This window comes from Camelus ferus, chromosome 14, assembly GCF_009834535.1.
Source record: "Camelus ferus isolate YT-003-E chromosome 14, BCGSAC_Cfer_1.0, whole genome shotgun sequence".
Taxonomy (NCBI): Eukaryota; Metazoa; Chordata; class Mammalia; order Artiodactyla; family Camelidae; genus Camelus; species Camelus ferus.
Window position 1 is genome coordinate 45412203 of NC_045709.1, and position 26250 is coordinate 45438452.

Sequence of the window (26250 nt, forward strand, 5' to 3'; positions counted from 1 at the left end):
TGTGCATTGATATGGGTACTGAAGCTAAATAGTAGAAAACCAAAGATAGTACACGCCAGGTGATATGTGAACAGAAGGATGAATAATGTATGAGCCATGCTGACAATTTGACTTTCTAACATGGCTCACATATTTCTATTTCTATATCGTCAAAACAAATTGGATTTATTTCTGATGGGGGCGGGGTGGTGGTAATTGAGGGAGCAGTCTGTCACCTGCTGTCATATAGAGACCCACATGAGGGTAATGAGGGAACCCAATTTCTCTTTTTGAAGAGAAATTCAGATGTAGATAGTTCACAGAGAGAAAAGTCAGAAGGTTGTTCACATACAGATTTTAAGATAAATATTTGTTATGACAAATGGCAAGATAATGAATCTGTCTGCTAAAAACAAAATGATCGCTCTTTATTACAGGCTCTCTATCAAGCTAGTACATACAATTAAGACAGGAGACGTTTCTGTTACATCCGTTCTGGATTTGCTTGATTATATTCTGCCTTTGAGCAATCTGCAATCTATTCAGAATCTTTTTAGAGATCTTGGATTTGATAGTTTTAATTATAACTCTAAGCTTTGTATAAAAGCTCAGTTTCCTTTTCTGTAATGGGGGTGGGGTGGGCAACTCGAATGGCACACACAGACACATACGTAGGATGTACTTCATGAGTTGCTTAGGCCTGTCCAACAAACGATTGCTTTTTCCTTCCATTTTTTTTTCTCTTAAAATACATACACTAGAATACAGGATCCAAAGTGAAAAGTTTTGGTTCTGCTTATTCTTAGTCATGGTATTTTAAGCAAGTAATTTTACTCTCAGCCTCAGTAACCTTCCTAGTCCATAAAAAGTATATATGACATTTCCAAGTCACTTTTTTTAAACATTTTTTTAACATTTTTTTATTGAGTTATAGTCATTTTACAATATTGTGTCAATTCCAGTGTAGAGCACAATTTTTCAGTTATACATGAACATACATATATTCATTGTTGCATATTTTTCGCTGTGAGCTACCATAAGATCTTGTTAAGATTTTTTTATTTACATTTTTTTATTGAGTAATACTTATTTTACAATATTGTGTCAAATTCTAGTGTAGAGCACAATTTTTCAGTCATACATGAACGTGTATATATTCATTGTCACATTTTTTTTTTTTTGCTGTGAGCTACCACAAGATCTTGTATATTTTTTCCCTGTGCTATACAGTATTATCTTGTTTATCTATTCTGCATTTTAAAATCCCAGTCTGTCCCTTCCCACCCCCCACCCCCTTGGCAACCACAAGTTTGTATTCTATGTCTATGAGTCTGTTTGTTTTGTTTGTTTGTTTGTTTTTAGATTTCTCATATAAGCAATCTCATACGATATTTTTCTTTCTCTTTCTGGCTTACTTCACTTCGAATGACATTCTCCAGGAACATCCATGTTGCTGCAAATGGCATTATGTTGTCGGTTTTTGTGGCTGAATAGTATTCCATCGTATAAATATACCACTGCTTCTTTATTCAGTCATCTGTTGATGGACATCTAGGCTGCTTCCATGTCTTGGCTATTGTAAATAGTGCTGCTGTGAACATTGGGGTACAGGTGTCATTTTGAAGTAGGATTCCTTCTGGATGTATGCCCAGGAGCAGATTCCTGGGTCATATGGTAAGTCTAGTCCTAATCTTTTGAGGAATCTCCATAATGTTTTCCACAGTGGCTTTCCTTGCTTCCCTCTTCCATTCTTATTGATTTAGATGTTTTCTTTTACAATTTTGTGTTTATTCTTTTTGTAATTCATGGCAGTTATCTCCTTTCTAGTTATGAGTTTCTCATTTTTGTAGCATCCTGCTTCTTTTCTATTTAGAGTAGACCTGTCAATATTTCTTTTAGCACAGGTTTGGTGTTATTAAACTCTTAAGTTTTTGCTTGTCTGTGAAGTTCTTTATCCAGCAAGGCTATCCTTTAGAATAGAAGGAGAGATAGAGTATCCTAGGCTGCATCTTTTTTTCATTCAGGGCTTTGAGTATATCTTGCCACTCCCTTCTGGCCTGTAGTGTTTGTGTAGAGAAATCAGCTGAGAGCCTTATGGGGGTTCCCTTGTAACTTACTCTTTGTTTTTCTCTTGCTGCCTTTAGAATCCTTTCTTTATCCTTGACTCTGGCCATCTTGATTATGATATGTCTTGGTGTGGGTCTATTTGGGTTCTTCCTGTTTGGGACCCTCTGAGCTTCCTGTACTTGGATATCTGATTCCTTCTTTAAGTTTGGGAAGTTTTCAGTCATGATTTCTTCAAAAACCTTTTCAATCCCCTTTGATCTTTCTTCTCCTTCTGAGACCCCTATTATGTGAAGATTGGGATGCTTTATGTTATCCCATAGGTCCCTTATGCTATTTTCATTATTTTTTATTTGCTTATCTTGTAGTTCTTCTGAATGGGTGCTTTCTATTGCCCTGTCTTCTAGATCACTAATTCGTTCCTCTGCATTATCTAGTCGGCTTTGCACAGCTATTAGATCATTCCTCATCTCTGTCAATGAGTTTACCCATTCTACTTGGCTCTTCTTTATAGCTTCAATTTCATTTTTGACATATTTTATATCTCTAAACACTGTTTCTTTTAGTTCCTTCAGTACTTTAATCAGTCCTTTTTTGAAATCTTGATCTAGTAGGCCATCAATGTCTGTTTCCTTGATCTTGCTTCCAGGGGATTTCTCTTGATCTTTTAATTGAGAGTGGTTCCTCTGCTTCTTCATATTGCTCATATCTCTCTGGCACTGGTGGCTTAAGGATTATTAGTTATCTAGTTCTCCTGGAGACAGTGTGCTCTTAATGATTTTATCAAGAGGTCTTTGTGTCTTTGCCCTGTTTTGTGAACTCAGCTTGCTGTTTCCAGAGTCCCTCTGTTGGCGCCCTTGTCTGTGCTGCTCCCAGTGGCTGCTGGCTAGCAGATCGCACCCCTTCCTAACACTGGGTCAGGAGCTGAGCTCTTACCCAGTGGGCAGGCGGGTCACTCCCCCTCCCGATGGATGCCGCAGTCAGATACTGCGCTCCGCGGGAGGCAGGTGGGTGGATCACGCCCCCTCCCAGCACAGTGGTCAGGTGCTGCATTCCTGCCTGGAACGGTGTGGCTGCCCACCCTCTCCCTGCGCTGGTCGCTCCGCTGCTCTGTGCAGCTGCCTGCTCCGCCTGGGGTCGATGCTCTGAAGGTGGGCTAGGGGAAGACCGCGTAACAGTCTGCTCCATGCCAAATCTCAGCTCCTTGTTTGTCTTGGCGGCGCCAGTTTTCTGAGGTACCAGGGCAGAAAGATCCTATCTGCCTCAGGCTGTAAACAAGTCTCAGTCCTGCCTAGGAGCTTGCAGAGCCCCTGGGTGCAGATTCAAGTCTTGGCCCCGCCCCCGCCCGGGCGCTACACAGGAGGAGATGGCGGCTGTGGCTGCGCCCCACCTCTCTTCTCCTGAGATGGCGGCGCAGGTCTGAGGAGACAAAGGCTACGACGCCCCTCCCCCCAGGGCACACTAGCTGTGTTGCTTTGCTTTTTTCGCAATTTATGGGGAACCGAGGTTGTTCTGCTCCATATACCCTCCCAGCCACGGTGCGCAACGACCTGTAGTCCCCCGGGGCTGCCTCAGTGCAGCCGCCCCAGTCCTCCACCCGGCTCGGGCAGCCTATCCCGGCCCCAGCTGTCAGCTCGCGTCTCAGGCTGGGTGTCATGGAGACCCTTTGTGCCCGTTTAACTCAGTTCTATCGTTCAAGGGCTGCTCAGGGCAGATCTGAGCTTTGGAGGCTCCCCTTCCATCCTGCTGGCCTCTCCATTGTAGGGGGGGACCCAGAGAACGAGTGCAAGTCCTCCTTTGCCGCTCCCTCCCCGCAGGATCGGTCCTGCACTGTTTTGCTTTTTCTTCTTTCTTTTTTCCTTTTCTTCTACCAGATTTTTGGCGTCTTTGTCTTTTGAAGAGGGCGATGTTCTGTCGGAGTTTGGCAGGTGCTCTGGTTGGCTGAGTAGGTCCATAGATGTAAGTTTTGGTGTATTTGTGGGAGCAGATGAGCTACAAGCGTCCTTCTACTCCGCCATCTTGCTTCTCTCCTCTTCTCCTAGTCACTTTCTTGATGAACCTGAGGATACCATTAAAGTGGAAAAGCTTAAATAATATGAAAAACATTATACAAATTTAGAATAACTTAAGTCATTTGTCTTTTTTTCCGCTACATTCGCCCATTCATTGCAGTATTGTAAATAGGGAAGGGGTCCTATAAGGACTTGTTCCTAGTTATTTATATCTAGACAGTTTTCCTAGGCTGAAGTTTTACAATGAATTTAACAATTCCCTAGTCAGTGGCTCACTGTTATTTATTGCTGTGGTAAATTTAATCACGTCAAGTCACTCCTTTCTATTCTAGTCTGTACCTGTAGTTCTCAAACTTTGCTGTGGATCAATTCAGTTCCAGAGCTGGGTAGCACACAGATGACCAGGTCCCACCCCCAGAATTTCTGATGGGGCAAGTGGACACCTGTTACTGTGTTTCTTATAAAGTCCTCGTGGTCACCTATGCTGCTACTCCAGGGCCAGCACACTAAAAACCATTGTTGTAGCAGGGCTTCTTAGATTTTTAACCTTCATAGCAACCCCCTGGCTTTATCCCCAGTTATTTCACTGCCCTCAGGTATGCCTCAGCATTATTTTTTATTTTTATTTTTAAAGATGAAACGAGTTGAGATTCACTCTTTTAGAATTAAGTGTTTCCCAAACTCAACTGAATGAGATTGGAAAGGCAAGAGGACTAGGATTACATATTACCACCTATGGCCTCTGTGCTCTGTCATGTAATGAAATATTCAACCCAGACACTTTAATCATTCAACAGGAAAAATCTATTTGCACAACTAGTAAGTACACTTAATGGACCATTCCAACCTTTCTATGAGCTGTTACAAACGGAAGTCTATGGGTTGGAGCACAAGGATCAAAGAGGTATAGATTTTCCTCCTTCCCTGCACTTTACTGAAGCATGGGATTTTGTTTATTAAAAATATTTGCCATGTTATGAGTGCTCTGATGCAGAAATAGCTGCTAGTATACCAAGACTCCAGACCAGTGCTTTTCACTGAGCAATTGCATGACTCGACTTTTATCTCAAAGAAGACAGCAGAAACAAAATTAGGACTGATCGCATGTCTATTTAGGGAGTCAGGAGAAATCCAGTTCAAGGGCACTGCTAGCTAATGAAGCACAGAAAGTAACTTTCTCAGGCTCCATTTTGTTATGATAGAGAGAAGATTCAGGAATTTATCTACCAAAAAAATATAACTACAAGTGGCTTAGAGGCAATTGTATTAATTAGTACACTTTTTTTCCAGCTTGAGACTTTGGAATATCTTTACCTTTCCTAGACATACTTACCCTGAAGGCAAAGCTTTGATTACATTCCTTCATTATGAAATAATATTAGTCTGACATTGGCTATTATAGACCATCAGCATTTGAGTTAGTTGATATTTCATGAATGCTTAATTTTAAAAAGTACATACTATGCATTTAAAATGTTCATTTAATAACAAGACAATATTTCAGGGTACATAGCAGTAAAAAGTATGTGGAAAGAAGAATTATAATTTCTAAGGTCAATTTAGCTTATGATACTATATTATAAACCTTTTTTAAAATAGATATAATTGCCATGGTACTTTTTAGATACATATCATATATTCCTTAGTCATACAAAGTCCTCTATTATAAATGCCATAGCAAAAAATTACATATTTTTCCTGTCAGATTTTTTACACAGAATAAAATCCAGCCTTAGAATTACTGTGTAAAAGGAAATGAGCATGACACAGCTTTAGGTTATAAGTCATGTTCATTTTGGAAAAATTTAAAGATACAAAAAAGTATAAAGTAGAAATCAGTCATCTTAACATTTAATTGTATTTTATTTTTATTGCACAATCTTATTAAATGTGTTTAGTATCTATTTTACTTAAAAGTTTAAACAAAAATTTTTATAATTTTTCATAAATATCATTTTTATTATAGTAATTGGAGGTAGCACTTAAATGTTTTTATGATACCTAATAATCCACGTGGTAAAGCCCGCATTTTTTATTTTGATCAAGTGTTTATCACAACATAAGGAGACAATGTATTTTCTTATCTTTTACAAAGAGGTTAAAAAATTCATTATACCTCACTGGGTAATATTTTTTAAAAGTTTGAGCATTCTGCTTCCAATAATTTTATTAAATATTTTAAAATTAAGTTTAACATACATAAATACATGACATTAATTTTTCACACTTGTATGACCACCATGCTGTTCAAGAAATAACACTACCAACTCTTTAGAACACCTTCAGGCTGAGTTCCAGACATCAGCCATTAGCATTACTTCTAGTACCACAGGTTAGTTTCACTTGTTTTTGAGCTTTATCTGAATGGAATCATATAACATATTTTTGGATGATAACATATGATTCTTGTGATATTTATAGATCTTTTTATATAAAGCAGTATTTGGTTCATTTCCACTGGTGTTTGCTACATATGAATATTTATATCAAAATTTCAGTTTTGAATATTTTCTGCCAATAACTAAGGGCCCATAATAAAAGTATGTATATAAAAATAAGTGACTAAATTGTCAAACAACTAGAAACTGAACAAAGTTGCAACTAACCTCATTGAATAGTGAATGATAAACCAACTGCATGATTATTATGCTCATACAGTCTCTACAAACCATTAATTTCTCAATAAGCACCCAAAAACTTTAGAATGACAGTATTTTATACTACTAAAATTATATATTTAAAAAAACAAGTTGAAATAAGTACAAGTTTTACCTTTAATGTCATGAACTCCCACTTTCCAACCTCAATACCGTTGATGGAAAAGGTTAAATGATCTCTTCAAGATCTATTATTTCAAATATTTATATATCTAGTTAAGGAAAAAAACTGACTTACTATTAGGAATTGTCTTAAATAGTAAATGATTCTGAATGTAGTAAAATAAGCATTTGTAAAGTTAATCAAACATAGGTAAGCTGATGGCAATTAACTGAGTTAGTGGACAAAGTATCAATAACCTATAAAGTACGGAAGTAATTTTTTGGCTTTAATTATGCTAAAGCAGAAATGAAATGACAGTTATGCAAATAGACAGATCAGTCGATAGCTGCCTGCTCAACAGCTCTGGTTAGGAAGGTCCCTATAACGGTGACTGGTGTCTATCCAGCTCCCATGCCACTCCTCTTCCCCTTGTGAAGCAATCCTCTGATCACCCATGATGCCGTGCGTCTCAAGGGAAGCCTGACACTACTCAAATATTACAAATAATAAACACATTGTGCATATGATTATAGGATGTGTATAATTTCACAGAGAAATATTCTTGAAGTATAAGAATCAGTATTCTTGACATCATGTTATCTGGAAAATTCATATCATACTGAGATTCCATTAACAACTGAACCAGCTCTAAATGATGTGGAATTTTCTTGAGGCCAGCCTATAAAGGGTGTGAGCATGTCAGGAACATCATGTTCAGTGCTGGAGGTCAAGTTCTCGGTGTGTTAAAAAAAAATTTCTAAGATAAAAGTAAGCTGGAAAAGAAGTGACCAAATATAAAAAGAAAACAAAAGCAGTGCCAGTAACAAAATAAAGTGATCTTTCAATTTTAGGTAAATTTGACAATGATAGTTCTATTCAACTGAATAGGAGGTAACAGAAAAACCCTAAATTTTAACTGCAACTATAAAATACATTATGTCTAGGTATAAAATATACTCTGAGTATAAAATATGTCAGTCTGGCTTCAAAATGGAAATTAAAAAGTTGTATAAATATTAACAAAAAATATATATACCTGAATTTGAAATTCCCATACTGTTTAAATAAATATTAAAATGTATGTCTATACATACACTATATTTTTACAAAATTATGTTTAAGTGAACAACTGAGAGAATTACACAAATGTAATTTCACTATATTGTACCAAAATTTGATAAGGAACCCCAGGACTAACTTCACATTGATTTTAGGAGACGTGCCCTTGAGGTCCGTCATTAAAGGCATTGATGTCTTGGCCCATTTCAATATGGGTGAACTGCTTGTTCACCAACAATGACAGCTCTTTCACATGTAGTTCCTTCCTAGTGACTAAGATAACACAAGATGAGGAACAAGGGGTTAGAATGAGAAAAGAAATTGGGAAACGCTTTTCCACTCCATATTTCACTTGCTTTGTTTGAACAAAGGTTTCACCTTGCAACTATAGGCTTGAAGAATTTAGTCACTGTAGACAAAATAACAAAATAGTAAAGATTGTTAGAATATTCCTTGATTACCTTCGATTAACGGTAGTTGGGCTTATTTTTACTTGTTATAAACATGAATAGTGTTGTTCTAATTTTCAAGGTTTCCTTCAATAAGGAAGCAAATCTTGATTAGCTGCTTTGAGTTAAAGTCGGAGAGAAACTGTCTGTAATAACTACCATGCTCTCTAGGTTTACCCTGGCTCTATGAAGCTCATTAACATTTTAATTGTCCTCTTTTTCTTTCTCCTTCTCTCTTTTTTTACTCTCTTTGTACTACGCTCTCACAGTGGTGTAGAAAGACTGACTTGTTTGACTAAAAATTAGTTAACCAGTTTATTGGCTATCTCAAATAAACATCAAATAATTAAATGCTCTGCTATTCATTTTGTCCAAAAAGATATAACCCTAACATGACCCTAGAATAAACCAGTGTCACCATTATTACATTAAATCTCAGCAATAAACTAGCTGAGAAAGAAATGGCCTTTACCATTTCATTTCCAGGGATGCTTTTTAAATGTATTTTTTATGTAAACTTAAAGACATAGGTTTTCTTAAGTACTTATGAGATGGCTGTTTGGGTTTGTTTCAATTCTGGTCATAAAAAATTTGTGTTACTGTTGTTTATGCAAAATCTGATACATGTACCTTTATCTTAGTATCAAAATCTCACTAGCAATCTTTAATCTGCAATGGCTTTTGTATAACAAATGCATTAAAAGTAATTGTTAACTTTCTTTAATGGTAGAGTACACAGAAAAATAAATTTTCTTAGTATGCAGAGTATGTTTTAATGGTTGTTTAAAGAAACCATATGATAGAACATAGCATTAATGTCCTAAGAATAATAACGAAAGAATATGTTAAAATATAAACATTGACTTCTTAATAATTATAACCACTTCATACAGATTACAAGGAAGATGCACCATGATGCTTTTAACTTCTAGGAAAAATTTAATTTATAAAATGTTAAGCATTATATTTCATCACATTTAAGTGATACTAAGAGAGGCTAAACATGGATACCTAGAATCCACATGCGCAACCAGTCTGCGCTGCCAGTGTGAAAGTAATATGTTTTCTTTTGGAAAAGATGCCATTTAACCATCAGATTTGATTAATACATTCTACATAAAACTGTCATCATTCTTATTAATGGATAGCTTCTTGAAAAAAAGTTGTCCCTTTCACAAGAAATTATGGTAACATGGCCTATAACACTACTTAAACTGAAGTGAATGGCTTTAATGGTACCCTGCTGTGCAAATATGTTCCACCCACGGTGCTCCATGCTGCTTTGTGTCACTATGCGAGAGGAAATTCTTGTGTTAAATTAGAACAACTTTGAAGGTAATGGATGACTTCAACATAGTAAATTTAACGATTGGGTTATTTAAATATGTGTCAATTAAAAATATCTACGGAGCTATTTTGTAATCACATTAAATACCAAATTTTACAGAGTATGCTTTACAAATATTTGCTTCATTTAGATGGAGAGAAGGATTTTTTGTAGTTTTTATGTTTCTTATTTTTGTGTGTGTTATAATCAGTTGTATGGTATAGTGGAATTCATTCAGACAGACATGTTTTAATCTCATTGCATGTTAACTTATTAACATGCATTGACATTAAATGTTATTAAATTGTGTGGGGAAGTATAACTGCTTTATTCAGGCTTTTCGTTAATTTTTTAGTGATGAGTTGTAGGTATGATACGATTACTTGATATTGTAAATGGAACTTGGTTTCTAATAGATGCTCAGTAAATGGTACCTAAAATCATTTCTATATTTTCTTATATATATTTTATATATATATATATATATATATATATATATATATAAAATGTTTTTATTGGAGTATAGTCAGTTTAGAATGTTGTGTCAATTTCTAGTGTACAGCACAATTACATGAACATATATGTTTTCATATTCTTCACCATAAGTTACTACAAGATACTGAATATAGTTCCCTGTGCTATACAGTATGAACTTGCTTATTTTATATACATTAGCATCTGCAAATCTCAAACTCCCAATTTATCCCTTCCCAACCCCTTACCACTCTGGTAACCATAAGGTTGTTCTCTATGTCTGTGAGTCTGTTTCTGTTTTGTAAATACGTTTGTCTTTTTTTTTTAGCTTCCAAATACAAGTGGTATCATATGGTATTTTTCTTCCTCTTTCTGGCTTACTTCACTTAGAATGACATTCTCCAGATCCATCCATATCGCTGCAAATGGTATTTTTTTTATGATTGAGTAGTATTCCATTGTATAAATATACCACTGCTTCTTTATCCAGTCATCTGTTGATGAATGTTAGGTTTCCATGTCTTGGCTATCATAAACAGTGCTGCTGTGAACGTTGGGGTGAAAGTATCTTTTTGAATAAGGTTCCCTCTGGATATATGCCCAGGAGCAGGACTGCTGGATCATATGGCAAGTCTATTTTTTAGTTTTTTGAGGAATCTCCATACTGTTTTCCATAATGGCTGCAACAAACTACATTTCCACCAACACTGTAGGAGGGTTCCCTTTTCTCCACACCCTCTCTAGCATTTTTCGTTTGTGGACTTTTGAATGAGGGCCATTATGACTGGTGTGAGGTGATACCTCATTGTAGTTTTGACTTGCATTTCTCTTATACTTAGCGATATTGAGCATTTTTTCATGTGCCTATTCGCCATTTGTATGTCTTCCTTGGAGAATTGCTTGTTTAGGTCTTCTGCTTATTTTTTGATTGGGTTGTTTGTTTTTGTTATTAAGTTGTATGAGCTGTTTATGTATTCTGGAAATTAAGTCCTTGTCAGTCTCATCTTTTGCAAATATTTTCTCCCATTCTGTAGGTTGTCTTTTTGTTTATGGTTTCCTTTGCTGTGCAAAAGCTTAAAAGTTTAATTAGGTCCCATTTGTTTAGTTTTGCTTTTATTTCTATTGCTTGGGTAGACTGCCCTAGGAGAATATTGCTGAGATTTATGTCAGATAATGTTTTGCATATGTTTTCTTCTAAGAGGTTTATAATGTCTTGTCTTATGCTTAAGTCTTTAAGCCATTTTGAGTTTATTTTTGTGTATGGTACAAGGGATTATTCTAATTTCACTGATTTATATGCTGCTGTCCGATTTTCCCAACACCATTTGCTGAAGAGACTGTCTTTACTCCATTGTATATTCTTGCTTCCTTTGTCAAAGATTAATTGACCAAAAGTTTGTGAGTTTATTTCTGGGCTCTCTATTCTGTTCCATTGATCCATATGTCTGTTTTTCAACCAGTACCATGCTGTTTTGATTACTGTAGCTCTATAGTATTTTCTGAAGTCTCGGAGGATTATTCCTCCATCTTCATCCTTTTTCTTTAGTAGTGCTTTGGAAATTCTGGGTCTTTTGTGATTCCATATAAATCTTAGGATTATTTGTTCTATGTAGTTCTGTGAAAAAATGCCCTGGGTAGTTTGATAGGGATCACATTAAATCTGTAGATTGCTTTGAGTTGTATGGCCATTTTAACAGTATTAATTCTTCCAATCCAAGATCATGCAATATCTTTCCATTTCGTTAAGTCATCTCATTAGTCAATGTTTTATAGTTCTCTTCATATGTCTTTCACTTCCTTGGTCAGATTTATTCCTAACTATTTTATTTTATTTTTTTGGATGCAATTTTAAAGGAATTGTTTCTTTCGTTTTCTGATATTTCATTATTTATGTAAAGAAATGCCACCGATTTCTGTATGTTAATCTTGTATCCTGATACCGTGCCGAATTCTTTTATTAGCTCTAGTAGTTTTTGTGTGACATCTTTAGGTTTTCCATAAATAGTATCATGTCATTCACATATAATGACAATTTCACCTATTTTCACGGTAAAAATGGTCTTATTTTTTCTGCTATTCTCCTTTTGATGTTTTTCCCTTTAGTTATTTCACTGCATGATACTGAATCACATTTTGACTTTAAGTTGTTGAAGAGATAGTTTAGCAAATAAAAATAAGTGCAAATCAAAATGAAAAACATACATTTTCATGTGCAAAGCAACTTGTGCATTATACAAATGTGGGAATTAAGATGCTATGTTTGAACTTTTCTTTTCTACTGAGAAATATATAATGTAGGAATTTGCATAGTAATATATATTTTTAGCCAGAGTTACTATACTGCCAAAATTGTATTGTGTTTTCAGATGCTTTGAATGTGTATGGGGGAAAAAAAATTAAGTTCTGAGTAAGCCACAAACACAACTACTTTTCAAAAAGCATTACATTTAACCGGTGCACATCAAAGTTCCTATAATATTAGCATATAAAGTTAATGGTTTTATACATAAAAGCAATTTTAATGTGCCATTTCATTTAAAAAGCATCTTAGACTACACATCTCTAAAAGGGAAAGAGAGAAGAAAGCAAGCTAGATTATTTTAGTCACAGAATTTTCTACTTGAGAATCACTATTAAGACACTGAAGTATAGATCCATACTAGAAAGTAAAATACTAACATTTGACCCTGGTCTACTTTGCTTTTCTATTTTTTAATATCTTGTTGACTATTTTATACCTGTCTTAAGATAAATTCTTCAGTACTTTTAGGCTAAGTGTTTAGGGACTCCTGGACTTTAGATCTCATACTCACTATCAAAAATATATTTCAAAACTCTAGGACTTCATGCCTTTCCAATTTTCTGAAATACAGTTGACCCCTGAGCAAAATGGGTTTGAACTGGGCAGGTCCCCGGTATTTTTCAGTAGTAAATACTACAGTACTACATGGTCCATTGTTGGTTGAATCCTCAGACCCAGAGGGATCAGATATACTAAGACCAACTATAAATTATATGTGGATTAACCCCCACGTTGCTCAAGGGTCAAATGTATTTTGCTTTACACTCTACTTAAATATTTTCAGACACTTGAAATATTCTTAACTAACTTCAGAATGTGTGTGCTTATAAAAAACTTAGACTACTTAGCATTTAGTCAAGTTGATTTATTTTTTCATCTAGGTTTTTAGTTTCTAGTATCTTTAAAATGTTGTGTCTAAAGTCATTCACATATTGTAATAGTGAGTCATTCAATGTGTCCAGTTCATCTGGTTTAACTAAAATTATGCAACCTCCACCACTATTTCTAGAAAATTTTCATCACTCCAGAAAAAAACCCCTGTACTTATTGGCAGTTCCTCCCTACTGCTCCCCACCCCTTTCTGGTAACCGTTAATCTACTTGCTATCTATGGATTTGCCTATTCTGATCATTCCATGTGTATATGGAGTCATATAACACGTGACCTTTTATCTGGCTTCTTTTACTTAGTTTCATGTTTTCAAGGTTCATCCTAAACCCATTTTATACGGTAAGACTCTTAATTTTGCAACACAGTTCTTACTGGTTCTAGTAATCTTTTGAACCATTTCACCTTCTAGAAAATTTAGTTTATTGCAATGCCACCTTTTTTTTTTTTTTTTTTGGAAGGTAGACAGACAGATGTAGGCTATGTCCCTTCAAAATGAAGTGACTTGGCGTTCTCATCCTTCACTTCATTCCTTCCCCTGATTCACAAGCTGTTCTGTGTGATCTGTGAAAGAAAGGTGATGTCTAGCCCTTGTCTGCCACAGTTCCCTGCCAGCAGTCATTACAGGCTGCATAAGAACTGCCTAAGATAGTTTTATCATGCACAGGAAGGTTGGCAGTGCAGGTAAAACCTTTTTCTGTCAGGTAATTCATTGTTCTCACCTTAGAACACAATTTAAAAAGGCCCAAGAGAAGTAGAAAATGATCTTTATGTAGATCTAACACTTTTAAGCACAAGAAAAATGATGAGCTACTTTTAACCTCTTTCAGAAATTTAATAGATAAATCAATCTTTAAATTTCATATAAACGGTGGTATGCATCAAAGATAAATCAAAGAGCCAGATAAGAGCAAAGGAGGTACTTGAAAAATCTCTATGAAGAAGTTAAAAGTAGCATATTTTAGCATGCACAGCCTGTTTGCAGGATCTAATTAATGTTAAATGTTTTTAAATCATGCAAATCAATAATGGTGACAGGCAAGTATGGAGACCCAGGAAGGAACACATGCTGACATATAACTTGGACATTTGTATTGGTGCCCTAGTTTATATTTATCTTTTAAAAATATACTGCTGTGGCTTAGAAGATAAGATGAAGACCGTGAAATGTAAAATCTTGAAGGCTCAAGTTAGAGTTAATAGTGTAGGATTTGTGCTATTCACTCTGATTCTTTATCAGGATTAAACAGAAAGGCAACAGAGAAAGATCTTCCTTTAACAATTGATTAATTTGAATATGGGGGCACTGATTCTAAGTTTAATTTTAGTCATATGAAAGTGGTATTATTATACTTGCTGAGTAATTAGCTGAGAATCAAAAATAGAAGAAAAAGCTGGGCACAGTCAACAGACAGCCCACCTGTTAGAATAAGAAACTCAAAATTACAGATCAAAACTGACTTAAATGCACATAAAAACAGTATTTTACAATGAGTCAGACATTTCCACATTAGAACCCTGACCTTCCATGTCCTAGCTAGGTAACTTTTAATTAACTAACAATATTTCTGGGTCTCAAATTCCTCATCTATAAAAACAAATTATTGATAATAGCAGCTATTATTATAATTCCATCCTTTCAAGTTGGATCTTCATATGAATTTTTCCCACTTCATGCTTTTTTAATTCAATTAACTTAGTTCAGTAATTAAATCTTTATACTCTTGCTTTTAAAGTTAAGCCTACTAAAGTGGAGAACCAATTATCTAAAACCAGAAAACTGTAAATGCATTGGATTCTTATATAAGGGTAACTTTATGCATGACTTTCTTATCCTGAAATGATTATTATGTTAAGAATTGGTAAATAGCCCAATTGTCATCTGTGAGTTAATAAGTTAGTTCTGACTTAGGCGCTCCTTCATCTTTTTTATTCTTACCTTGTGAAAGGTGTGGCCATTTGATAGCTCATGGTATCCATGTCAGATACCATATTAAAGCAGGAAAAAAATTAGCTGTGTTAAGTGGTTTGATTAAATTTTAGTGTAGCGAGATACAAGGCATTAACTACAATTGAAATTGGGGGTTTTCTGTGAATTGCTCTTAGTCTCATATGTCACTATCCAAACCTAGGAAGTGCCATTCTATTTGTCTACATCAAATATACAAAGAATAATTTCCTAATTTTGAAATATGTGTTGTGAGTATGTAGAGATATCATATTATATACCTAACTCCATTATTTTCTATTAGGGAGTAATAGCCTAAAAGTAACCACTGAATAAATACTCGGGGTGAAACAGTTTCTAACTGTAACAAACTGAATCATATCATCTAGTGGAAATGTCACAATCATTTGAGATTTAACAGTGAGGGTGGTACTTGATGCATTCTTACATATTAATCTCCTTTCTTTAAATAAACACACTCTTTATTGTGCTTAGATCTCTAAAATGTTAAAATTTATACAAGTTTTGATTTTTCTAAAGAAAATTCATAAAATCAAATAATTTAAAATACCAGTTGTTGGTAGATTTTTAGAAAACTAGTATTTTGAGTTGTAATATCCTCTCAACTACCAAGACTAAATCTCAAAGTCACTCCCTTTCCTTTCTCATTTCTCTAACATGAGGGTTAAATTTTAGTGTAAATTTAATTCTGTAGAGAATACACTAAATTGTTTTGTAATTTCTTTATTTCCTTATTTCTACCCCACTCCATTGCCCACTCAAGATTTCATAAGCTGTTGCCTAGCAGTCATCTAATTATTCACTCAAAATCTAACTTCTTGATTTATTTATAAATTCATCATACTATGTTTAGTGGTTCCGTTATTCTTTTCCATAATTGTTTAGTGAGTTATTATAAACCAAGCTCCATAAATCTATATACAGGACCTTCTGGAATCCATCACTGTACCTTTCCATCTTTATTTTTGTCCCCAGGACTGCCTTACACTTCTGCCAGATACCAATTTGCCATTCTCTGAAAAGATGTGCATATGGGACTTACCCAAACTATTCCTTTTCTAAAACTCCCCCCTTCTTTTTCCTTCTCTACCTGTTCAAAACATATTATCTTCTAAGGTTGAACCCAAATCTCTTATCTCTTTATCATGATTTCTTCCATTTCCTTACCCAGATGAATAATCCCATCGTCTTATGATCAACTTGAATTATTTGTATGTGTATTACAATGATAATTTAATCTACTTTCTATTAAATTAGGTTCCATCTTCTATGTTTGATTGAAGGCACTTTGAATACAAAGATTATATCTTCTATGTTTCTATTTATGATCAGAAACATATCTTTATCCTTACATAATTTAAATGTCAAGCAAATTCAGTACATGTGTTGTAATTACAATTATTTTATTGCTATTGCATACAATAGAAATTTAATGACAGCTCTCAAATACATTATTTATTGTATTTTGGGGTCTTTGTAGTAGAATGGATTTCTAAAGTTTGAAAAATTAGGACAATATCTGCTGATTCTCAGAATCCTGCTGAATACTGACACTAATTACATTTTAAATTTTGGCCAGGAACATTACAAATTAGGACCATGAAGAACTGAAAGTACTTAAAAAATCTCTTTAGTAAAGAATTTTATCGTTAGTTTAAACACTTAGCTAAGTTTTGGAAGAAATAAAAATGTTCACTTGTATCTTCAAAAATAATGCCATTGTTTCTATATTCAGTAGTTTCTATATTAAAATATCTGTGCTTATACATGATATATACTTAGAAAACAACAGTGCCACTTTGAAACATTCTCTGTGAAAGATGTAACTAGATTGCAATGAGGAAGCAGTCAAATCTATTTATACCATCAGTAGAGAAGGTTTTGTCACAGGTGTGTGAGTATGGTAAAAAGTATTTAAGTCATTGTATAGGTTTCTAGAAATACATTAAAAAAGGAACAGAAAATTCCAATATTATATAAGTATCTACTACTTTTACTTCATGTTGGTTTACAGGAAGATATAAAACTGGATTAAGTATTATGTTATATATAAACTTTTTCATATAATCTCTGAATCTCATATATATACTGTATTTCTTATATTAGAATATTTTAAAAGGTGAGTGGTAAAATTGTGAATTTTGTACTAATTTATGAAACATAGAAATAATGAAACCTAAAGTAAACAGTATTTTGCTAACTGAGACTCCAAGTCACCGATGACTCATCAAAATCCTACAGATTGGGAAAATCGATCGAGGAAATCAAAAATTTAACTTCTCTTTTCCTGAAAATATTTGGATTTAATTTTATAAGTAGTAATAAAAACAAACACAACTAACAAACCAAACAAAACAATCAAGTCATTTAAAAAATCACTAGGTAGACTGTCCTTAGAATTAAAATAGTAAGTAATAATAGTTCCTTGGTATGTAATTCAACAAAGTAGTTTAACTGTGAAAACTGTTTTATGTATGTAAAAATTTATAACTCACATAGAATAGAATAGGAAGGATTTCAGTTCAGTAAAGATTTCATTGATTTTGAAGTTTAATCTTTTTAGAGTTTGTTATACTTTGCTGGAGTTGCAATGCTAAAATGTTAAGAAAATAAGTGATTTTTAAATGTGCCATATATAATGACTAATATATTGATTTTAAAGGGTATATAAATTAACATTTATAGTATGCTAGGGCAATTTTTATTAGACCATCATTATTCACCTTATAACAAAAGTCATTTGTTGAGGATTTGTGACATGTCATATCATGTTATTTGTAACTTTTACAACATTGTTGCTAAATAGGTCTAATCAAAGAAGAGGTCTATGAAGTTCTGAAAAGTCATCCCAGAGCAGATAGCTAATTATATGGCTGGAATAAGATACCTACCTAGGCTACCTGATTTCAGAGCTGAAGTTGTAACAGAAGTTTTAAAACAGAATGATTCATAGTCTAGGTCAGTGGCTTCCAAAGCTGACTGTCAGTGAATAATGTTGGCTCAGTGACTCAATATTATGGATTTTTAAAATACCTTCCACGTGACTTTGAAGATCAGCAAGATATGAAAGTCTAGGTAAAGATGGCATCCAAGTACAGTACAAAGAACACTAGATCAGAAAAGGAAAGCCTATATTTTATTTCTATTCTATTTAAAAATTTTAGGGAAGTCATATAGCATTTAGTGACTTGCTCTGTGGTGTCCAGCTTTTTCTTTTCCATTTGTTTCCTGGCATGCTAGCTCTTGTAACTAATGGCAGGATGCTGCTAATACTACCAAAATGCTAGGAAAGCACCCCAGAACCACAATCAGCTCTGAACCTTAGCAAAATCACATTTCTCATCTGCCTCTTGAACTAGTGCCTCAAAAACGAATAAGCCTTACCAGCTGCTCCTCATTCTGGATGTATCTTACGTGCTTGTCTATGTCATCATCTGCCAACAATAATCTTCATTATGCTCCCGTATGTACACTACAGGACCACGTTGCCTTTTCCTTTAAATGTCAGACATATATTTTAGTGACATTTTCTCCTAGGACTCAGGCGTCAGTCCCTGCAGGCTGAGTCAGAAGGTGATCTAAATGACACATGTTCTTTGGTACTCAAATTATCCTTTTCCTGACCTTGAGGATTTTTTCTAGCTCATACTAAATACTTTACCTACATTTCTATGAGACTGAGTACTTTCCCAGAGGTTGACTTGATACTTTCTTTACGTAGATCCCCCAAACAATTTAACGAGTCTTGAAAGACTAAGAATGACATAATATTATGGTAATCACAATATAGAATAAGTTATGAGCTGTATGTGTATATACATGTATGCATATATTACAGCTCATAACCTACATTGTGTAATACATATATACACCCTTAAGTTTAGTCTATTTCACATTTATCCCCCATTTATTTTTTCATCAAAAAAGTATGAAGTGGTTACATATTATCACCATTTTATGGATGAAATCATAAGACACACAAGTTAGGTAGCCTACCCAACATAAAAGAGCTGACATCTGAAAGGGCTGAGAGAAGAATCTAGGCATGTTGGTACCAGAGCTAACACTCTAAGGTGAACATATTCACATTGTTAGTCTCTTTGTGCCTTTTGTGTCTCTCTGTATTAAATTGATAGTCATATATATGCAACTGTTTTTCATTTAAATATGAATGAATAAGGATAAATCCCCAAAGGAAGATACATAATTATTCAAATTGTCTAATTTATTACCCCAAGGCTCTTCACTTTGGAAGTCTTCTTAGAAAAGGTCAAACTGAGTAGAAAGTTTAGTCAGCCATTCTATTAATCAGTTTTTTACATATAATATATCCAGCCAGTGTTTGGCACTGTATTTGTTGGGTTGTTGTTGAAACAGGGACATAGAAAAATAAAACCTTATTGGTGATCTGAAAGAGCTTTTTATCCAACTAGATGGGCACAATTTACACAGATTAAAACATCTAAGGGCAATAAAGTACTAAGTTGTGATACACTGTATAACAGCACCAACGAAAAGGGAAATTAATTTTAAGCTACAGGCATCAATAAGCTGTGCCTTGAGCTCAATATTTAAGGATGGTTGGGACTTTAAAATCAGAAATGGAATGAGGTTTTCTAGACTATAGCAGAAAATAATTATAAATATGAAAATGTTTTAATCTGGGATGATGTATATGGAAACAGATGAATGGATCTGGTGCTAATTTCCAGGAAATGCTCAGTAAATTCCATGTATATGTTTACTCATTCAGAAATATTGTTGAGTGAGGCATTTGTGCAGGGTCCTGTGCAGGGCATGTTTTCTGCAGTTGCTGAAAGATTTGACTTTTACTTCGTCTCTAATGGTAATGTACAGTTCTTTTAAAATAGAGAATATATATTATTTTAACTTTTCAACCATAATAATGCCTGCAAATGGACATAGTAACCTGGATGAAAGAGTGTCTCAAGCATAAACAAATTCAATCCGTGTCTACAAAATTACAAAGAAATAGCTTAGAAGAAAATACAATGGTATATAGAGATACAACTGTATTCTTTTCCATTCTCTATATACAAGATTTAAAAATTTTGGATGACAAAAGTATTTATGGAAAATTTTCTCCTAGAAGATTCTGATAATTCTGATAATTATTCTTAACTGTCTTACAGTGGGGGTCCAGGGGCCTATACAGTTGCAACTGCGATTTTAAGGGGAAAAAAATACAAATTTCTTGCTTCAGATTTTTAATTGCACACAGGTCATGTACTTAGAGTGACTGAAATTTCACTCATCATCTCAATAAGTGACATTATAGCCTGCTCTACATACACTGTAGAGGAAAAATCAAATCAGTGTAATGAAGATTAATTCTAATAGAATAATTAAGGATCTCGCTACTCAGCAGTTAATTACTTTGAGTGATTAAATATGACATTTGTATAACCATCAAACTTAAGATCTAACCTTATGTCAGTACTATATTGTCAAGATTAATATGTTATTTAGACTTCAGATGTCCAAATTTCAGTGTAATTACAAAATATTTCTATGAAAATGTACAAGGACATTTCAAATTGAAAGGGGAAAATGCACAAAGCGATTGGAATAGATTAATTTGAATATGAAGGAAATTTATAGAAAAAAAGTAGCAAAAGGAAAACACTGCTGCCTATCTAACAGAAATGCCTGCTTATTTAATTAAATTATAAATAACTTACACAGAATAAGTCAAATAACATAATAAACCTAGATCTAGAGAACAACAAAAGCACATTATGAAAGACATATACAAATGCATTCACTTCATTCAGGTAATTCCCACAACAAACATTTATTGCCCATACTTTGTTGCAATAGTTGGGCCAGATCCTGGGCATAAAAAAATCAGGAAGATAAAATGATATTCTTTTTTTATTGAAGTGTAGTTGACTCACAATGTTGTTAGTTTCTAGTGTACAGCATAGTGATTCTGGTATACATATATATTCTTCTTAATTATAGGTTATTATAAGCTATTGACTATAGTTCCCTGTGCTATATAGTAGGACCTTGTTGTTTGTCAATTTTATATATAGTAGTTTGTATCTTCTAATCCGAAACTCCTAATTTACTCCTTGCCCCACTTCCCTAGTACACATAAGTTTGTTTTCTGTCTGTGAATTTGTTTCTGTTTTGAAAATAAGTTCATTGGCATCATTTTAGATTCCACATATAAGTGATATCATATATTTGTCTTTCTCTGACTTAATTCACTTAGTATGATAATCCCTAGGTCCAGCCATGTTGCTGCAAATGGCGTATTTCATTCTAATGGCTGAGTAATATTCCATTGTGTGTGTGTATACACACAAACATACACACAATTTCTTTATCCAGTCATCTGTCTATGGACATTTAGGTGGCTTCCATGTCTTGGCTATTTCATACAGTGCTGCTATGGACACGGAGGTGCATGTATCTTTTTGAATTAGTTTCCTCCAGATCTATGGACTGCTGGATCATATGGTAACTCTATTTTTAAAGGAATCTCAATACTGTTTTCCACAGTGGCTGCATCAAATTACATTCCTACCAACAGTGTGAGAGGGTTACTTTTAAAATTGTATTCTCAAGAAGCTAACAGATTCTTGTGGAAACCAGTACATGAGCTCTGTGAGTTGATGTATATGTACAATAGTAGATATACACAAGGTCTGATAAAACTACAAAAAAGAGGTATCTTACTCCAACTTTTTTAGCAGTTGGTATGTGTATTAGAGTGGGAAGGGGTTGGTGGGTGGTAGTTGGGAAGGCACTCTGAAGAAGTGATTACTAAGCTGAGTGTAAAAGAATCAATCATGGTGGATGATAATGGCATGCTATGTAAGAAAGACATTCTAGACAAAGGGAGTGTCATGAGCACTTACATGAAGATAATAAGCATTGTGTGTGTTTAGGAAATACAATCATTTTGGTGTTTCTACAACACCAATTTGAATTAGAGGATAGGGACAGATGTGGGAGAAATAAATTATCTTTGACAGAGCCTTTTTATGCCAAAAGAATTGCCTTTTGAGTGAAGCTTACATTTAAGTTTATTCCAATTGGTCTGACCAACTGGGTGTACTATGCTATAGTTCAGTTGTGACATGAACCATCTGGAGTTAGACCCCAAAGGACAAGCCATCCCCAAGACTGCTCTCACTTCAGATGTCACATTCAAGCATCAGGGGTGTCCTCAAGCTATCCATCTTCTGAACAACTGGCTACAAAGACGGGGGTGCCCCTGATAGATCCCCTCAGGTGTAATTATTTGCTAGAATGAGTCACAGAACACAGGGAAGTGCTATATTTAAATGAGAGTCTTATTACACAGGGTACACATAAGATGCATTCAGGGAGGGAACACAGAACATCGAAGCCTTCTCAGGAATCAGGGAATGTCAATGTCTTGGCATATCAGTGTGTTGGCCAACTAGGAAGCTTGACTGGGCTTAGGTATCCAGAGAATTACTGGGGATTTCATCATATAGGTGGGACTGATTAAATCACTGGCCATGTGTTTGAACTCCAGCTCTAGCCACCCTCCCCTCCTGGAACTGGGCTAGCTCCAAGTTCCAACCCACTAATCACATGGTTGCTTTTTCTGGTAACCAGCCCCCATCCTGAGTCTATATAGGGTCCTATGATAAGTGACCTCATGAAGGGGTTTCAACATTTATCAAAACTTTAACAGATATTGTTTCATCTATACTCCTTTCTTCTACCTTATTTTAAAGTAAATCCTAGACATCATCCCATTTAATTTGTAAATATTTGCAAAGGTTTGGGATTTGCAGCTACTACTCTATATAAAATAGAGTAGATTAACAAGGTCCTACTGTATAGCAAAGGGAACTATATTCAATATCTAATAGCCTATAATGAAAAAGTATGAAAACAAAGTATAATTGAATCACTATGCTGAACACCAGAAACTAACCCAACATTGTAAATCTACTATATTCCAATAAAAATGGTCTTCCATTTTAATTTGGCTTTACTTTTAGTCGCAAACATCATTAAAGATTAAGCATAAAAATTACTAAGATTGAAATTAAAACTACACAATAGGAAACAAAAATCTTATTAACTTTTTTAGTATATGTGAAAATTTAAAACTGCCACCTTCACATTAAGACAACACTGAGGGGGGGGGGCGATGATCTTTAAAGTGAATTGATGTTTTGACTTTTGTATCCTGTCATCGATGAGACTAATGTATTTTACCAGCTCAGTATACAGGATGTATATAGACTTTCAAAGTAGTAGACAGAGATCTGTGCAAAACCTGCAAAAATAGTACTTTCAGGAATGTAATTTAAAAAAACAAAGTCTGCTGTTTAGAAGTTATACAACTCAAACTATTTAACATATGTTGCTGGAAGGGTATGTGGTAAAGATTTGATTGAAATAAATAAAAAGATTGATTTAAAAGACTAAATGAAGCTTTTAAAAATAATTTAGAATAAATAAAATTATGAAAATGAATTATCAGTTTTTAGTTAAACTGGTGGTAAATTTCAATCCACAAATTTGTATTTTGTCTCTAACCCTACCATGGTATAACATTTTAAAACCTGTGCATTGATTTTTTTCTTATATAATATAAACAGCATAACTGTCTATTAAATGAGAAGAATGTTTACTCTAAAATAAAATGCCTTGCTAAAATATTTTCTTATTTTATAATTGCTAAACAATATGGAAAATTCCTAGAGATATGCTTTTACTTCCATATTTAAACCAAACAGATTTCCTAGAAAAGAGAAGTTCGAGAAATCCTGCTCAATTTTGTATTTGCATCAGTCAGAGATCATTTAGAGATGGGCCACTATTAATGGTATATAACAAATTATTATAAAGATTTGTTTATGCAAGCGTGGAAACAGTTTATCTACAACTGTTCAACTGTTGCTTCTGTGTCTGGTGCTGGGTTGGAAGTGAAGAAGACAAGAAATACATGAGGGAATATGGACATTGCGTCAGGAAGAGCAAGGACAAAGTAAAACTTGTGAGAATGAACTGGAACACGTATTAACCTCTCAACAGCTCCAATTGTCCAACTTCAATGATGTGAGTGATTTGCAGAAGAGGCTGGTTTGTCTGTCAAGGGTATGAACACATAGGTGCCCCAAGAGTGCAAGGAGCTGAAGGAGATGTAGCAGGAAGTGGAGGATGTGGAAGCCCAGTTACTGCTTTGTGCGAACAAGGTGAGTCAGCAGATTCCAGACACCGTGAATGCGCTATCATCTACCTGATCCTACCCTGAGCCTCAATCTAGCTGTTGTTCACGTCCACCTTCTAAATTTTACCCAAAACTTAGTCCAGAACAGAGGGAAAGAAATGTTGGAAAACACCGTCCCTCAATTTAAATTCATGATCAGTTATTTCAATTGAACACTCACTGCTATTCCACAAACACATTCTATTTCTATGATCCATCCATTTTTCAAGTCTGAAAGATGATTATTAGATATTTTCTTCTAACTCCAAACATTCTACTATTACTCCTATCTTATATTTTTCTGACAAAAAAACACAGAAGAGAATATCTTCAAGCTCCCATAATTTTATCTACCTCCTAAACGTGTCCATGCATCATACCTTACATCCTTTCATATCCCTACTCCTGAACTGCCAGACTCTTTCTAGATTAAACACGTCCACTTATACATTTGATTCCACACCCTCAGTGCTGCTTCAGGTCATTGTGCCAGTATTTCTGTTTCCTGTATCATTTTTCTTCCTTGTTACTCAATCTATGCTTACCACATAAAACATCATATTCTTATTCATGTTATTAACAAAGGCAAAAACATGACTTCCCTCAATCTTATTTATTCATTAATTTGTTCCTACTTCTCTCCTTTCCACTTTATGATTTCATATATAAATATACATACCCTGCCTCCTTTTCCTCTCTTAAATCCACTCCAGTCAGGCTTTTGCCACCATCATTACATCAAAATATCTTTAGTCAACATGCCGAGATGACCAGTGATTTCTAGGTTGCTCAACATAATGGTTAATTCTCTGTTCTCATCTCCAGAGACACAGCAGCATCAGAAACGAACTGATTACTGTCTTTCCAGGGAAGTCCTTTCTTTTCTTGGCTTCCAAGTATCTTCCTTGAGTTGCCACTTGTCTCACAGACTGCTACTTGCAATCTGTTTGGCTTACATTCACTCTCAGGAATGTCATTAAGTCTCAGGCTCTAAGTGTATTTCCATACCCTGAAGAGTTACACGTTTATGTCTATAGGTATGATCTCTCCTCCAAATTTGTCTTGCTTCTATGAAAGCCTCTTTGATATCTCCACTTGACTTAATTTAGAAATAACTATTAGAAATTCATAAAAAACTGAGCACTTGGTATGCTCTCCCACCATAAAAAAAAATTCTTCCTTTTTTAAACCTAATTAGTTTACAGATTCCCTTTTTCCAGTTTCAAGAATATCCTCCACCCCCAGCATACAGTCTTCCTGTCTTCCCAAATTGTTTTCTCCACTGTTATCAACCTACAAAGTACAACATATTTTATGGATAACACTTGCTTATTTACTGTCTCCTACCACTAGAATGTAAAAACCGGAAGGCAAGAATTTTCTCTGCATCTTTAGATCCTTGAACAGTCCCTGGGCCACTAATGTGGCAAGACAACTAGTTTCTGGATGAATGGAATAAATATGCATTCAATAATATGTAGATGTTTTATATTGAAGGATATGTACAGAAAATACATGACACTCTGTATATCACTGTGAAGTATGTTTTTGTCATTCACATTGTGTTTTTGAGATAATTCATGGTGATTTATACACACACGATTCATTCATTTGTAATTATGACATTTTTGTCATTCAAAGTAGTTTTAAAATGTGGAGAAAAATATATTTCTAGTCAACTTTTAAATGGATGTTGCAATTTCCTAAATTTTTAACTTACAGAACAGAAAGTCTGTAT

The 26250-nt window shown here is 34.5% G+C and overlaps 1 long non-coding RNA gene across 1 annotated transcript; it reads right to left on the bottom strand.

The window, feature by feature from the left end:
• Nucleotides 1-2801: 2801 nt before the first annotated feature.
• Nucleotides 2802-20104, bottom strand: LOC116668697. The gene is made up of 3 exons (XR_004325924.1): nucleotides 18940-20104; nucleotides 14838-14847; nucleotides 2802-2813 (listed from the first exon to the last, which is right to left on the bottom strand). It is a non-coding gene; the product is annotated as an uncharacterized LOC116668697 (long non-coding RNA).
• Nucleotides 20105-26250: the final 6146 nt, after the last annotated feature.